A 16,285-nucleotide genomic window follows, 5' to 3' on the forward strand; every position below is an offset into this window, starting at 1 on the left:
CCCTAATGGCCAAAACAGACATTGATGCGGCGTTCCGGTTACTTACTACCTGTGCCTCCGAATAGTGTCCACCTATTGGGCTGCTTCTGGGAAGGAGCATACTATATAGATAGCTGTTTGCCCATTGGGTGGTCCAGATCCTGCTCACTATTTGAGGCACTTAGTTGCTTCCTCGAATGGGTTGTAATGGACATTTCTAAGGGGGCACATATTATCCATTACCTCGACAACTTCTTATGCCTGGGCCCAAAAGATTCGCCTCAGTGTGAATTCACGCGGTAGTCCTCCTGTGAGAAGGAGAGAGCTGGAGGGAGAGGGGACACCACAGAGCCGAGGGGTTAGATGGAGAACGGAAGAAGGAAAGAGGGCGAGGGAGGTAAGGGAGTACAGTGTTAGGCCGACCTGAGCTCCCCCACATTCCTGCTGGGTGGGGAACAGCCCTGGGAAGAAAAGCCACTTGCGCATCCCTTTGAGGTTACGGGCGCGAGCAGGCAGAGGGACTACGCTGGAGTGTGAAGCCGACACGGCAAGTCCGTTCCTGTCCGTGCGACCTTCGTGTTGCCGGGTTTGTGCCAGAGCCGCGGTGGACCCTGACGGCCAGCCCCCCTCTCCCAATACTGGTGCCTGTCCGCTGGTGGGTCGAGCCCCCCCGCGGTGGGGGGCAGTAACATCTGCAGAAGAAAGACGATCTTCCAGTCAAACTAAGATGTCTACTTCTTTTCGTGGACAATGTGATACGATCCCTTTCTTACGGACACGCCCATCGCTACAAATTCCAGATGAGGCACAAAATCATCAGGTGCTTCAACGGATATCAAGTGCTCCTTCAAGTGGGCTCTCCTCCACCTCAACTTCAACATCACAAATACTCCAGTCCTCAGAGGTGTCACTCCAATCGCACTTGCTTCCTCAAAGCTCCCAAGTCTCCAGCTGCCCGTCTGAGTATGGGGTAACACAGATGGTTGAGTCTGCAGAGCTGTTTATGACGCGCCCCTGGGCCTGTGTCGCGCTGCGTTGCGCACGCGGGAGCTTACCCGGAGCCAGATCTCTTGAGGGTTGTAGTCTCGTGGCGGAGATCCGGTCCGTGCCCAGGGAGTCAGACTAAGTGGCGCTGTATTAGCGGTAGATGTTGGACGACTACGCCACCCGTTGAGTACAGCTAAGGAGCTGCTGCTGCAGGGCAGACCGCTGAGGCCGGTGGTAGGATTGTGCAGCGTGATAGTATAACCCCCAACGGGAGGGGTATGGCCTCAGGGCAGCCGACGTGGATGATGGGAGTAGCAGGAACCACTCGGAGACTGTACGGTGTAGTTCAGGGTCTTTACTGGTGACAACGATAGACCCTCCCGGAGTACTGGCTAGCGATTGGGGCCTGGTCAGTCCTTGAGCAGATGGGATCTCCCCTGGCCAGGCGGAGTTGTAGGCCTCCCAAACTAACGATACTCTTCTGGCTACCTTGCTAGAAGCGGGTATAAGTAGCCCACGTCCCTGAGTGTACCGTGTGGTGCTCACCCGTATGGCCGGTGACTCGGGGCCTTCTAGTAGCTTCCGCTCCACGACGGCGGTGCTGGTCCCACGCGTGTGACCGTGCCTTCGGGTTTCTGGGCCAGAGGACCTGCAATCCCCTGCCGGTCGGTTTCTGCTGCTGGATAGGAGTTAGTCCCCACAGCCTCGGACTCCGGGTCCGGTGATAACTTCTCAGTCAGGGCGAGCTCTGCAGCTGCCAGCCCCTGACTCCTTGTAGCACTGCTCCCACAGAGCTCCTGATGTTCTTTTCCTATATCTGCTTCTCTTCTCTGTCTCTACTTCTTCTCTACTCACTAACCCTGCCTCAGCCCTAGGTTTATATAGGGGAAGTTCTTTCCCTCCCAGGACTGGGCAGGATGTGTGGCATGCACAGGATCCCTGACCAAGAGACCTCCCACCTGCTCTCAGACATAACATTGCCGTTACTGTGGAAACCAGACCCCTGGGGTGCCACATTCCCCCCTAGTGAAATTTAGTACTCCGGGACTAAACATATTTTTAGAAAAACATAACAAGATAATAACAATAATAATAGAATAAGAAAAACACATAAAGATGGTTACGGCGTGTCCGCAACCGGGCGCAGTCTTTGAAGAAAAGCAAGGTGTCCATTTCACCAAAACAGGGAGACGTAACCAGGTAGGGGTCTGTCCTGCCCCGAGTCCTTAACAGTCTTTAGTCCGTCCTGGGTTACGCTCCAACTATACACAAAGGATTCCCGGTAAATCCACCAAGGACTCCTATAAATAACTAGAAACACATAATTATACACAAGCAACAAGAAAAACAGGTAACCACAAATAAAACAATTTATACACTTCAAATCCTCCAACGTGCGGGTAACTGGCCTCTAGTGGCCCTAGTGGACCTACGGAGCTGACTGTCTAGCCCTGAACTACAGGGTGTAGGAGCTGTCAAGGGTAAACTGGGCAGCTGTCTACCGGCTCTTTGACTCACTAGGGGTACGGCAGGCTCACTATAAGCAGAGGGTTGATCCTCCTGTTCTGCTTGTGTGGAATCTTCTGCCTCCTGGACCGGCTGCTCTTCCAGCTCTACCTGTTGCTCCGTAGGCACTTGGGATGCTGGTTGGAGGAACGTGAGGACGGGTACCACAACTGCACCATTGACTTGAGTCCAGGACCGAGGGAAGTCTCCGAGCACAGTACTAACCATATCTTCCCTTTCCTCTACGGGTTGATGGTCTTCCTGTTCCTCTTCAGGGTTCCGTAGCTGTTCAGGACACTTCTTCAGGTGATCCCGGGATACAATGGCTATGGTTTCCCCTCCGTCTTTACTGATGGTACAGACTTTCGGGTTCTCGTGGCTTGAGGGCAGTACGGTGTAAGGGTCCTTCTCCCACTGGTCGTCCAACTTGTGGAGCCGTCTTTTCCTCTTCAAGACCTGCTCTCCGGGTACCAGGGGAACAGCGGGAGCATACTGGTTGTAAGTTTTCTCTTGTCTTTCCCTAGCCTGACAGAGACTTCGCTCCACGCTCTCCTGTACTTTCCGGTACTGCTGCTGCCTCTCTGTGTCCCAGTCTGCTTCTTGTGAAGTGTCCTCGGGTGTCAGGACTCCCATTTCCAGGTCAACAGGTAACTTACCAGGTCTCGCCCTCATTAGGTAAGCCGGGGTACAGTTGGTGGAACCTACCGGGATGTGGTTGTATAGGTCCACTAGATCGGGCAGCTTCTCAGGCCACAGACTGCGTTCTTCCAGGGGCAACGTTTTCAGGAGATCCATTACCACCTGGTTCATTTTCTCACAAAGTCCATTAGTTTGCGGATGATAGGGTGTCGTCCTTATCTTCCGGCAGCCATACAGATTGCAGAATTCCTGGAAGACCTCCGCTTCAAAGGCAGGTCCCTGGTCCGTCAGCACTTGGTCCGGGTACCCGTGTGGACGGCAGAAGTGCTGCTGGAAGGCTCTAGCTGCTGTTTGAGCCGTTAAGTCCTTAACGGGGACGACAACCAAGAACCGGGAGTAATGATCCACAATGGTTAACGCGTAGACGTAGCCACTTCTGCTTGGGGTCAGTTTTACATGATCCAAGGCTACCAGTTCCAACGGCTGCCGGGTGACGATGGACTGCAGGGGAGTCTTCTGGCTGGTACGGTCCTTCCTTCTTAGGTTGCACGGGCCACAGTCTCTGCACCACCTCTCGATGGTTCCTCTCATGCCTACCCAGTGGAACCGCCCGCGCAGCAGGAACTCCAGCTTCTTCCATCCGAAGTGTCCAGCCCCGTCGTGGTATGCTTCTATCACCATGGCTGCGTCTCTCCGTGGCACCACTACTTGCCAGATTAGTTCATGCATCCGGGAGTTAACCATTCTGCGGCACAACTTCCCCTTGTAAAGGAACAGTCGACTCTTCTCAGCCCACAGTTGCTTGGCTTCCTCCGGAGCGTCTGGGTCAAGGCGAGCCTCTGGCCGAGTCAGCATCTCCTTCACCAGCCGGACGGCAGGGTCACTGTCTTGCGTTTCCTCCCAGTTGTAGTGAGGCAAGGGGTTAAACGTAGCGGCTTGCTTACTCCTTACCCGATGGGAATACTGGATAGTCCCATGACGGTGGAACGCGGGGAGTTCGACTTCTTCCAGTCCCTCTGGAACTTCTCCTACGTCCGGTAGGTTTGGCATCCTGGACAGGGCGTCCGCGTTGGTATTGGAGCGTCCTGCCCGGTATTTGATTGTGAACTCGTAGTTGGACAGACGGGCCATCCATCTCTGCTCTAGGGCACCGAGTCTTGCCGTGTCCAGGTGTGTCAACGGGTTGTTATCCGTGTACACGGTGAACCGGGAAGAAGCGAGGTAGTGCTTAAAGCGTTCGGTGACTGCCCACACCACTGCCAGGAACTCTAGCTTAAATGAGCTGTAATTCTCAGGGTTTCTTTCGGTGGGTCGCAGTTTTCGGCTGGCGTAAGCGATTACTCGTTCTTTCCCCTGCTGGATCTGGGATAGCACGGCTCCTAGCCCGATGTTACTTGCGTCGGTGTAGAGGATAACGGGCTGGCTGTAATCAGGGTACGCCAGGATTTCATCCCCCGTGAGGGCCATCTTCAGCTGGCGGAAGGACTCTTCTTCTAACTTCTCCCATCTGAAGGGTGGCTTCTGGTTCTTGGCCTTCCGGGACTGGCCTATCAGGAGGTCCTGCATAGGAGCTGCCTTTTTGGTGAAACCGGGGATGAATCTGCGGTAATAGCCTACCAACCCGAGGAACTGCCGCACTTCCTTTACACTGGAGGGACTTGGCCATTCCTTAATTGCGGTGATCTTATCAGGGTCGGGAGTAGTGTTGAGCCACCCCCGTAGTGTTCGAGTTCGGTTCGGTTCGTCGAACACCCGTGTGTTCGCCGAACTGTTCGTCGAACTGTTCGTCGAACACCTTCGAACACCGTTAAAACCAATGGCAGGCAAACAAAAACACATAGAAACACATAGAAAACACCTTCAAAGGTGTCCAAAAGCTGACAAACTGCTCAGAAGACATAACTAACACATGGAAAAGTGACAAGTACATATAGTCATGCGAAAATAAAAGAGGTGGAGGAGTAAAAGGAGGGGGAGACACAGATATAGGCATGTCATGCCCTTCTAAAATCCAAAAAGTGAGAAGCCGACACGGCCAGTCCGCTCCTGCCCGTGCCACCTCCGTGTCGCCGGGTTTGTGCCAGAGCCGCGGTGAACCCTGACGGCCAGCCCCCCTCTCCCAATACTGGTGCCTGTCCGCTGGTGGGTCGAGCGAGCCCCCCTGTGGTGGAGGCAGCTCTAAGCTTTTTAATTTAAATTGTCTCTCTAATTTGAATGAATACACTTTAAATCCATTTACAAGGATCTATTGGAGGGCAAGTCTCATGCCAGCAGCCGCGGTAATTCCAGCTCCAGTAGCGTCCACTAAAGCTGCTGCAGTTAAAAAGCTTTTATAAGGATCGAGCTCAGCTGTCCACCGCAAGGCATCCTACTGCCAGTCCCAGCCCCTATGCCTTGGGGTGCCTCCTGATGCTCTTCACTAAGTATCCCATGGTCCCGAAGCATTTCCTTTGAAAAAATTAAGTGTCTAAACTACAGGTGGTGCAGCTTGCTTAACAGCCGGGATAATCCGCTCACTAGCAGACACTGCTACTAGGCACAAAGTATTTCCTGGGCTAGATGCAGTTAAAAATTTGTAATTAGATACTCTCGTTGGATGCTGAGAAAGCATTCCATAGAGTCTCCTGGCACGCCATATATGATTCTCTTAAAAAGCTTGGGGTAGGGGTCTAGGGGACCCTTTTATAGCCAAAATCACGGCCCTGTATCGCAATACGTCACCTAGGCTGAAGATAAATGGAACTGTAGCACCCTGAGGGCTCGGTTGCTACAGACGTATTGCACCTCACCCAGAGGTGTGATATCTCACTTTCAGGTAAGGATGGAGTGTGGATCAGGACCCGACACCTGCATGCATTACACCACATTGCCGTGGGGCAGGGCGACCAATATGCCCCTGAGATGGGCACGACAGTCCCTGTCCCTGGCTGGAGTGGGGGGAGGGAACACTGAGGAAAGGGAACCCTGTAGTGCAGGAGCAGGGAGGAAGCAGTTCCTGGGTGCATTGAGAAGGGAGTATAAAAGGTGGGCACCATCTTAGTTCAGTGCAGAGAAGTCTGAGCAGAAGTGGCAGGGAGCAGGGGCTCTGCATGAGCTCTGCTCCGGAGGCGGGCCTAGTAGCAGAGGCCCAGGCCTGGAAGAGGGAGAAGGAAGGAAGAGGAGCGGAGAAGGCTCCAGGAACGAGGAATGAAGGGATCCCAGGGGTGCGGACGGGCGAGTCGCCACCGCACGCCCGAATCCACCTGCGTGGAGGGGTCAGGCCAAAGGGGGAGACCGGTCCCCGAACTAGTGGAGGCAGGAAACGACCCTCAGCTAGAAACCGGAGGCTCTGACATTTTATGTGGCGCAGCCCCTCGCTACACCCGCTAGGAAGGCACCACATAGGGTCAGGGAAACTGGCGCCAAGTTTACCAAGAGGAGGCCCGAGGCAGCCGGACAGAAGTGTTGGTAAAAAAGGCCAGACAAAGGACACACAAAGGGGGTCCTGTGAAGTGCTCCAAAGTTATCTGGGAGTTGTCTGAGCCCCTCACCTGGTGAGCACAGTACGACGTGGGCAGCCGTTACCTGCAGACGTGGTCTGGATAATAAGTACTGTGAGTAAAGGCCCTGAACTGCATCACTGACTCCGTGTCGTTACTGCTGCTGCCCTGCACCATCACCCCCATCCTCCGCATACACTGCCCTGAGGCTATACTCCTCCCGTGGGGAGTTATGCTACGCTCTGCTGCACCCACAACACCAGCCTCAGTGGTCTGCCCTGTAGCGGCGGTTCACTCTGACCGCAATCCACGGGTGGCGTAGTCGGACATTTAAACATGAAAACCACATAAATAGTTCCGCCACTGGTTTGACCGCCCTGAGCCACGGAACTGGGTCGCCGCCACGAAGACTACAACCACCAGCATCCACCAAAAAGGGTCCGGCTCCGGGTGTCCCAAGGCCCAGGGGGTGCGTCAGAACATTTTCATCACCTTTCACAATCACCAATGGGACAAGGCAGTGATGTCCTCTGTCCCCTCTCTTATACATCCTAGTGACGGAGCACCTGCTCTCATCAATTCGCCATAACCCCAATATTAGGTGGATTGAGGTGGGAGGCACCGAGTACAAGTGCTCTCTATTTGCTGATGATGTCCTAGTATATATCACTCAATCACATATATCCATCCATGTTGTTATGGCTGAAATAGATCACTTTGTTACATGGTAAAATTTTAAAATCAATGCAGCGAAGTCTGAGGCCCTCGATATCTCCCTCCCCAAATCCATATAGGATTCCATCCAGTCCAACTTTCCCTTTGCCTGGCCCTCACAGGGTATCAAATACTTAGGAATTCCTATTCATAGAGACCTCTCCCATCTATGTTATCTTAATTTTGGGCCCTTTATTGAACAACTCCATACAGACCACGGTTGGCAAGTTAGAACTGTAAGATTCACTACGTGAACCACTGGTGTTTTGTGGAAAAGCACATGTACACTGCGTTCCAAATTATTATACAAAAAGTGTTTAGGAGTGATAAGGGAAGAATTTGTTTGTTTGTCAGTTAAACTCATTGATGGTGATGTGTGTCAGGGCTCTTTATATCACTGTAAGCAATTGCAGACACCTGTGCTAATTAGTTTGGCAGGTGTGTCCAATGAAAGGCAAGACTACTTAAGAAGGCTCTCTCACATTATTAAGCAGCCTACATTTTCTGCCAAAATGGGAAAGAAAAAGGATGTGGAGTGTTTAGGTCAAGGCATGACTACAATCAACATTGTGCGATGATCAGGATGAAGTGTCTTGGCAATCAAGAAGTATGTAGCTGATTCACAGTACACACGTGTGCGTGCTGATAAGGGCAAATTGAGGACTCTTTCCTACAGGCAATTACGTCAGGTTGAAAGAGCAGCGGCAAAAAAGCCTTGTCATAGCAGCAGACAAGTTTTTGAAGCTGCTTGTGCCTCCAACGTCCCCCGAACAACAAGATGCAGGGTCCTTCAGAGGTTTGCAGCTGTGCATACGCCATCCTGTCGACCTCCTCTATCCACTTCACACAAGCAGAAACGGCTCCAGTGGGCCAAACATTACATGAAGACTGATTTCAAAACTGTTTTGTTCACGGATGAGTGCCGTGCAGCGCTCGATGGTCCAGATGGATGGAGTGGAGGATGGCTGGTTGATGGACACCCCACGCAAACACGGCTACAGCGCCAACAAGGAGGAGGTGGAGTAATGTTTTGGGCTGGAACCATGGGGAGAGAGATTGTCGGCCCCTTTAGGATCCCTGAAGGCGCTAAAGATGAACTCCATAATGTATGTGGATTTTCTAAAACAGCACTTCCTGCCATGGTTCAAGAAGAAGAACCGTGTATTTCACAGCAAGATCATTTTTCTGCATGATAATGCACCATCTCATGCTGCACATAAAACATCTGCATCTCTGGCTGATATGGGCATAAAAGGGGACAAACTTATGGTGTGACCCCCATGCTCCCCTGACCTCTACCCCATTTAGAACCTTTGGAGCATCATTAAAAGGAGTGTCTATGATGGCAGGAGGCAGTTCACATCTAAGCAACAGCTCTGGGAGGGTATTCTGTCCTCATGCAAAACAATTGAAGCAGAAACCATCCAAAACCTGACAAATTCAATGGACGAGAGAGTTCAGAAGCTCCTTTCGAACAAGGGGTCCTATGTGAAAATGTAACATCACCTAGAATAAAGTTTTGAGTTGAAAACTGTTTGATTTCAGTTTCTAACAACCTGCTAATGCTTATAATTTCAAAAATGACCATTTTTTTGGTCTTTATTAAAATGAAAAGGTTGATCGAAAAGTTTGGGGGATCTAAGAGTGTGGCAACCCAGTAGTCATGATTACTTCGAATTCTGACAATATGAGGGTCATGCTGCAGGTAGTGCAGCAAGAAGGCACTTATGTGCCTTGCGCATCTCGGAGCCCCAAAATTATTTTCCGGGCTAGATGCAGCTAAAAATCATTTTTAATTTTAAATCTGGTGAAGCTTTAGTATAGATGGCCTAATAGGATCAGTGCTGCACACTGCTACAAAGCCCAAATTATTTTCCAGTCAAGATACAGATAAACATGATTAGTAATTTGAAAGCTTAAAACGGTTGGTAGGGTGATTTTAACCAATCATCAAGCTTTTACTCTCCCCAGGATGACACAGGGGTAGAAAAGTCGTTTCGGATCCATGATTTGTTCATCTTTATGAACGTGAGTCTGTCTACATTATCAGTGGAGAGCCGCGTGCGCTTATCTGTCAGCACACCACCAGCAGCGCTGAACACACGTTCAGACAGAACGCTGGCTGCGGGGCATGACAAGATCTCCAAGGCGTAAGTGGCTAGCTCCGGCCATTTATCCAGATTGGAAGCCCAAAAAGAGCAAGGGTCCAGTGACACAGTCGTGGCTTCAATGTTTACTTGGAGATACTCCTGTACCATCGTCTCTAGGCGTTGACTATGTGTCAGACTTCTTGTCTCCTGTGGCCTTGCAAAGGATGGGCTAAAAAAGTGGTGAAATGATTCCGCAAAATTGATGTTACCAGCAGATACTGTGGTTCTGTTACGGTTTGAGTGCTGAACACTTGACGGTCCCACGGTTGGCAAGTTGGAACTGTGAGATTCACTACGTGCACCACTGGTATTTTGTGGAAAAGCACATGTAAGATTCTGCAACAGTCTCTGCTGATACTCCTGCATGCGTGCATCCCTTTCTATGGCAGGAATAATTTCTGCAAATTTACTTTTGTACCGGGGATCTAACAGTGTGGCAACCCAGTAGTCAGGATTATTTCTAATTCTCACAATTCGAGGGTCATGTTGCAGGTAGTGCGGCAAGAAGGCACTCATGTGTGTTGCGCATCCAGGAGCACCAAGTCCCTGTTGTGTTGGTGGCGAGGTAACAATCATGCTTCCTTCCTCTGTCCTCTCCCCCCAACCTCGCACAACAGAAATGTGATCAAGGTCTCCCTCATCTGATGAGTCTTCCATCAGTTCGTCCTCCACTTCTTCCTGGGCTCCTGCACCTTCCTCACTAGTTTGGCTGCTACCATGCGCCCTGGTAAAACCATCTCCCCCACCCTCACATGCCTGCCGCCTTGGTGCTGCCGACCGTCTGGACCTTGCAGATGTTAGCCCTTCCGCATACAACTCCTCCTCCTCTACTTCCTCCACCTCCTCTTGTGCCACCACCTGACTCCGAATTCTGTTTAACATGTGCTCCAGCATGTAAATCACCGGAATAGTCATGCTGATAATGGCATCGTCAGCACTAAACATCTTCGTCGCCATTTCAAAACTGTGCAGAAGGGTGCATAGGTCCCTGATCTGAGACCACTCCTCCAGCGTGATTTGCCCCACCTCTGAATCTCGTTGGCCCAGGCTATACGTCAGAACGTATTGCACCAGGGCTTGTCGGTGCTGCCACAGTCGCTGCAACATGTGCAGAGTTGAATTCCACCGGGTAGGCACATCGCATTTTAGCCGGTGAAGTGGCAGGCCCAACGACTTCTGTAGAGATGTAAGTCGCTGAGCTGCGGGATGCGAACGGCGGAAGTGAGCACACAGCGACCGTGCCCTCTGCAGAAGGCCATCTAGTCTGGGATAGTGGGCTAAAAATTGCTGGACAACCAGGTTCAACACGTGAGCCATACAAGGCACGTGTGTGACATTGCCCCGGCGAAGGGCCGCACCCAGGTTTGCAGCATTGTCGCACACGGCCTTCCCTGGTTTCAGGTCCAGTGGAGACAACCATTCATGAAATTGGTTCTCCAGAGCTGACCACAACTCCTCAGCTGTGTGACTCACATTTCCCAGACATTTCAATGTAAAAACCGCCTGATGACGTTGAGCCCTACTGCCAGCATAGTAAGGAGGTGTGCAGGATCCCTTCTGCGCAGTTAGAAAGCTTGTGGCATGACCAGACAGGCTTTGGGTGCAGGTGGAAGACCGAGAGGAGGTTGAGGAGGCAGAAGCAGTGGAGGAACTATGACATAAAGAGGATTGACGCACAACTCGTGGGGACGGCAAGACTTGGACAGCAGCCCCTTGTCCTGCTGTCACCATAGTTACCCAGTGCCCAGTCAGCGACATGTAACGCCCCTGTCCATGCCTACTCGTCCAAGTGTCTGTGGTGAAATGCACCCTGTCACACACAGAGTTTCTCAAAGAAGCGGTGATGTTGTGTGCGACATGCTGGTGGAGCGCAGGCACACCTTTCTTTGAGAAGTAGTGCCGACTGGGCATCTGGTACTGGGGCACTGCGACGGACATAAGGTCTCGAAAATCCTCTGTGTCCACCAGGCGGAAAGGCAGCATTTCTGTAGCCAAGAGCTTGCAGATGGTGAAATTCAACCTCTTAGCTTTCTCATGGCTAGGAGGAAATGGTCTTTTACTTGTCCACATCTGAGGGACCGAGGGCTGGCTATTGTGCTTAGACGGGGTTGATAAGGGTGTCCCCGGCAAACTGCCGGTCTGTGAGGAAGATGCAGGCGGACATGTTAGGTTGCCTTGATCCAAAGGTGGTGCTATCGATGTCGGACAGCGCTCAACACCAGCTGGTGTTACCACCTCCAAAGAAAATGATGACCTGCCAATCACGCTGGCTGTTGCGGGTAAAGAGGTGGCAGGTCTGCGCCCCAAAACAGGTGTGACTGCTGTCCCCCCAGTCACAGAGGATGAAGAGGCCGCGGATGCACAAGATATGGCAGACGGTGATTGGCCCGGCCGGCTAGGCCGCATTGTAGCACACTGAGCTTCCCACTGCAACTTATGCTTCAAGTCCATGTGCCGGTTCATGCATGAAGTACTCAAACTATGTATTTTTTGGCCTCTACTTAGCTTTTGCTGACAAATGTTACAGATAACACGAGTTGGGTCATCTTTATCGATCTGAAAAAATGCCCAGGCTATGCAAGGCTTAGCACCCATGCGACCTGAAGAGCCACCACGACTTGTGGTGAGAGGCAGAGTTGTGTTTGAGGATGCAGTTGTTGACGTGCTTCCAGTACTACGTCTCTGTCCAGGAAGGCGCAACCTGACCTCGTCGTCACTAGCATCTTCCTCCACCTCCTCTGCTGACCTCATCTCTTGGCTGACTGTGGGTTGACAGTAAGTGGGATCTCCGACCTCATCATCATCACCCTGTGCGTTATCACACCCGTCGTCCTCAGAGCCAACCTGTTCCTGCCCTGACAAAAAACTAAAGTTGTCGCTCCAATCAGGTATTTGAGTCTTATCATCGTCTTCCTCATTGTCTCCACCAACAGGAGTTACAGTTTGGGAATGAGGGTCTACATTATGGTCAGAACCTTCTGCGTCTGGTCCTGGATCCGACTCATAAAGATTCTGGGCATCAGTGCAGATCATTTCCTCGTCTGGATTCACAGAAGCGCTGGAGTCGACCTCTGATTCCCAGGCTATAGTATGAGTAAACAGCTCTGCAGACTCAACCATCTGTTCTACCTCATATTCAGACGGGCAGCTGGAGATTTGGGAGCTGTGAGGAAGCAAGTGCGATTTGGGTGACACCTTTGAGGACTGGAGTATTTGTGATGTTGAAGTTGATGTGGAGGAGAGCCCACTTAAAGGAGCACTTGATATCCGTTGAAGCACCTGCTGTTTTTGTGCCTCATCTGGAATTTGTAGCAATTGGCGTGGCCGTAAGAAAGGGATCTTATCACATTGTCCGCTAAAAGAAGTAGACATTTTAGTTTGGCTGGAAGATGGTCTTTCTTCTGCAGATGTTACTGTTGCTTTAACACCTACCCCACGGACACAACCTTTTTTCCCCTTCCCAACACGCCTATTCCCCTTTCCACCAGCAGCAGGCCTTTTTCCACTCATTTTGGTGGTTAACTAATTCACAACTCTGGAGTTGTTTGCACAAAAAAACAATGGATGGTAACCGAGCAGAGCTGAGTGGCCAAACTGTGGTATTAGGCCAAAACTATTGGCTGGGTTAGATGCAGAAAAAAATTATTTTGAATTTGCAACCTGATGGAGGTCAGTATAGATGGACTAATACAAATAGTCCCACACACTGCTAGAAGCCCAAATATTTTTTCAGAGCTAGATGCAGAAAAAAATTATTTTTAATTTGCAACCTGATGGAGGTCAGTATAGATGGACTAATAGACCAAGTCCCACACACTGCTAGAAGCCCAAATATTTTTTCAGAGCTAGATGCAGAAAAAAATTATTTTTAATTTGCAACCTGATGGAGGTCAGTATAGATGGACTAATAGACCAAGTCCCACACACTGCTAGAATCCCAAATATTTTTTCAGAGCTAGATGCAGAAAAAAATTATTTTTAATTTGCAACCTGATGGAGGTCAGTATAGATGGACTAATAGAACAAGTCCCACACACTGCTAGAAGCCCAAATATTTTTTCAGAGCTAAATGAAGAAAAAAATTATTTTTAATTTGCAACCTGATGGAGGTCAGTATAGATGGACTAATAGACCAAGTCCCACACACTGCTAGAAGCCCAAATATTTTTTCAGAGCTAGATGCAGAAAAAAATTATTTTTAATTTGCAACCTGATGGAGGTCAGTATAGATGGACTAATAGACCAAGTCCCACACACTGCTAGAAGCCCAAATATTTTTTCAGAGCTAGATGCAGAAAAAAATTATTTTTAATTTGCAACCTGATGGAGGTCAGTATAGATGGACTAATAGAATGATGCTATCCCCAAAAGATTTTACTTCACTAGGTGCAGTAAAAAAATTGGTATTCTATACACAGGTGTTATATCTTGCAACACAGATAGGCTACTCCACTGACTAACACACTATGCAATAGGCCAAAAAGGATTAGCTTTGCTAGATTCAGCCAAATGCTGTGAAAAAAACTTGCACAGCACTGGCACAGACCTGCCTGGCAAAAACTGATAGGAACTCATGTAACCTAGTCCTGAAAAGGACTCCAATTACAATTAGTCTTTACTCCCACAACCTATCTATTTAAGAGCACAGACCTCCCTGATAAAAGTCGTAGGAAATGCTGTAACCTAGTGCTTAAAAGGACTGCAATCACAACTATTCCCTACTCCCAAGCTATCTGTATATTTGTGCGAAAATTGGCTTGAAATTAACAAGGTATAGCGCACACAGCAACAGCGGTGCCGTCTAACACGCAGCTGCAGCAGTGAGAAAATGGTGGCGACGGGGAAAATGGCTTGGTCTTATAGGGCAAGGACATGTGACATACACTGTCAATGACACATGCCCTTGCTTGTGTGAAAAAAAGCACTTCGCTCCGTGTGTGCGCTGCTGATAGGCTGACAGATTGCACCTCCCCACTGCAAATGCGGGAAAGAGAAAAAAAAATGGAGATCTTCATTGTTCCTGCAGAGATCCATCCCCTGCCCCTCCCCCCACCCCGCTGTACACTCAAACTGCGTATTAACATTAATTTTCATCATTACTGAGAAAAAATCCAGTTATGATTTTGGTGCACGAACAGTTATCGAACATAACCTCGAACAGCCGAATTTTTCTCAAATTGTTCGTGTTCGCCGAACGGCTCGAACACCGCCCAAAACAGCTCGAATTTGAGATTGGCGGACAGTTCGAGTAGAACAACGCTCATCTCTAGTCGGGAGCCACTCCATCAGCGCTCACCACGTGTCCCAGGTACTGCACCTTTGGTTTCAGGAGGTGACACTTGGAGGGTTTCACCTTTAGGTCGTAGCTTGCCAGAGCTTCGAACACTTCCGCCAGGTGTTTCAGGTGGTCCTCATACGTCTTGGAATATACGATGACATCGTCCAGGTACAGCAGGACCGTCTCGAAGTTTCTGTGGCCCAGACAGCACTCCATTAATCGTTGGAAGGTTCCTGGTGCATTGCAGAGTCCGAACGGCATGCAGGTAAACTCGCTAAGTCCCATCGGGGTGGTGAATGCGGTCTTCTCCCGGTCCGCCTCTGCTACAGGAACCTGCCAGTACCCACTAGTGAGATCCAAGGTAGAGAAGAAGTTAGCAGATCTTAAAGCAGCCAAAGACTCCTCTATCCTTGGTAAGGGGTACGCATCCTTGTGTGTGATACGGTTGATTTTCCGGTAATCTACACACATCCTCATGGTGTTGTCTTTCTTTTTGACTAAGACTAGTGGAGCTGCCCAGGGGCTACAGCTATCCCTGATCACCCCAGCCTCCTTCATGTCTCTAAGCATCCCCTTGGCGTGTTGGTAGTGTGCAGGGGGTACGGGTCGATACCTCTCTTTTATGGGAGGATGGTCTCCCGTGGGGATGTGGTGTTCTACCCCCTTGACACGCCCAAAGTCTACCGGGTGTTTACTAAACACTCTCTCGTACTCTTGAACCACCCGATAGACTCCCTGTTTCTGGTGTGAGGGAGTGGAGTCAGTACCCAAATGTAGTTGCTGACACCAGTCCTCCATTGTTTTCTGAGAGCCGTTACCTTCCTCCGGGGAAGATGGAGGCAAGGGTTCTACGGACTGTATGGAATCTTGATTGATGGTATACAATTTGGCTAGCGTGGCATACCAGGGCAGGTACACTTCCCTCTTCCCGATATTTATTATGCGAACGGGCACCCTCCCATGGCGTACATTGACCACCCCCCGTGCTGTCAAAATGGTGGGCCTACTGTCTGAGTAAACTGGTTCTACCATTGCCTGGTAATCTCTACCTCTCAGACCAATAGCTGCCCGGCACCAAATCATCATTTCACTTTTCGGGGGCATGGCAATAGGGAAAGGGTTACACATTCGCACGCTACCAATCTCACCACCGGAGAGTTCTAGCTGTTGCCGTCGCATCAGTGCCCGGATCTCTTTCTGGAGCACTCGCTGCTGGCCGGAGCTGGCGTTCTTGGCAACCTGCTGTAAAAGGAAAATCACCTCTGCAAGACAATTTTCAATTACATTAGTTCCTAGAGTTATCTTTGGGTGACTCTCGTGTTTGTCAATGTCTACAATGATCAGTCCCTGTGCTGCCAGTTCGACTCTACCGATTTTAATGGTCACCTCTTTAAATCCAATCTGTGGCACGGGCTGACCATTGCTGGCGATGATACTCAAGTCGTCGTCAGGGTAGCGGGTGATATCCGAGTCATTCCAGTACTGCTTGAAGAGCACGTACGGGATGGTGGTGACCTGTGACCCGGTGTCCAGTAGGGCACTCATAGGAATGC

The sequence above is a fragment of the Phyllobates terribilis genome, unplaced genomic scaffold (assembly GCF_046119375.1).
Source record: "Phyllobates terribilis strain yellow unplaced genomic scaffold, ASM4611937v1 Scaffold_5__5_contigs__length_657084704, whole genome shotgun sequence".
Lineage (NCBI taxonomy): Eukaryota > Metazoa > Chordata > Amphibia > Anura > Dendrobatidae > Phyllobates > Phyllobates terribilis.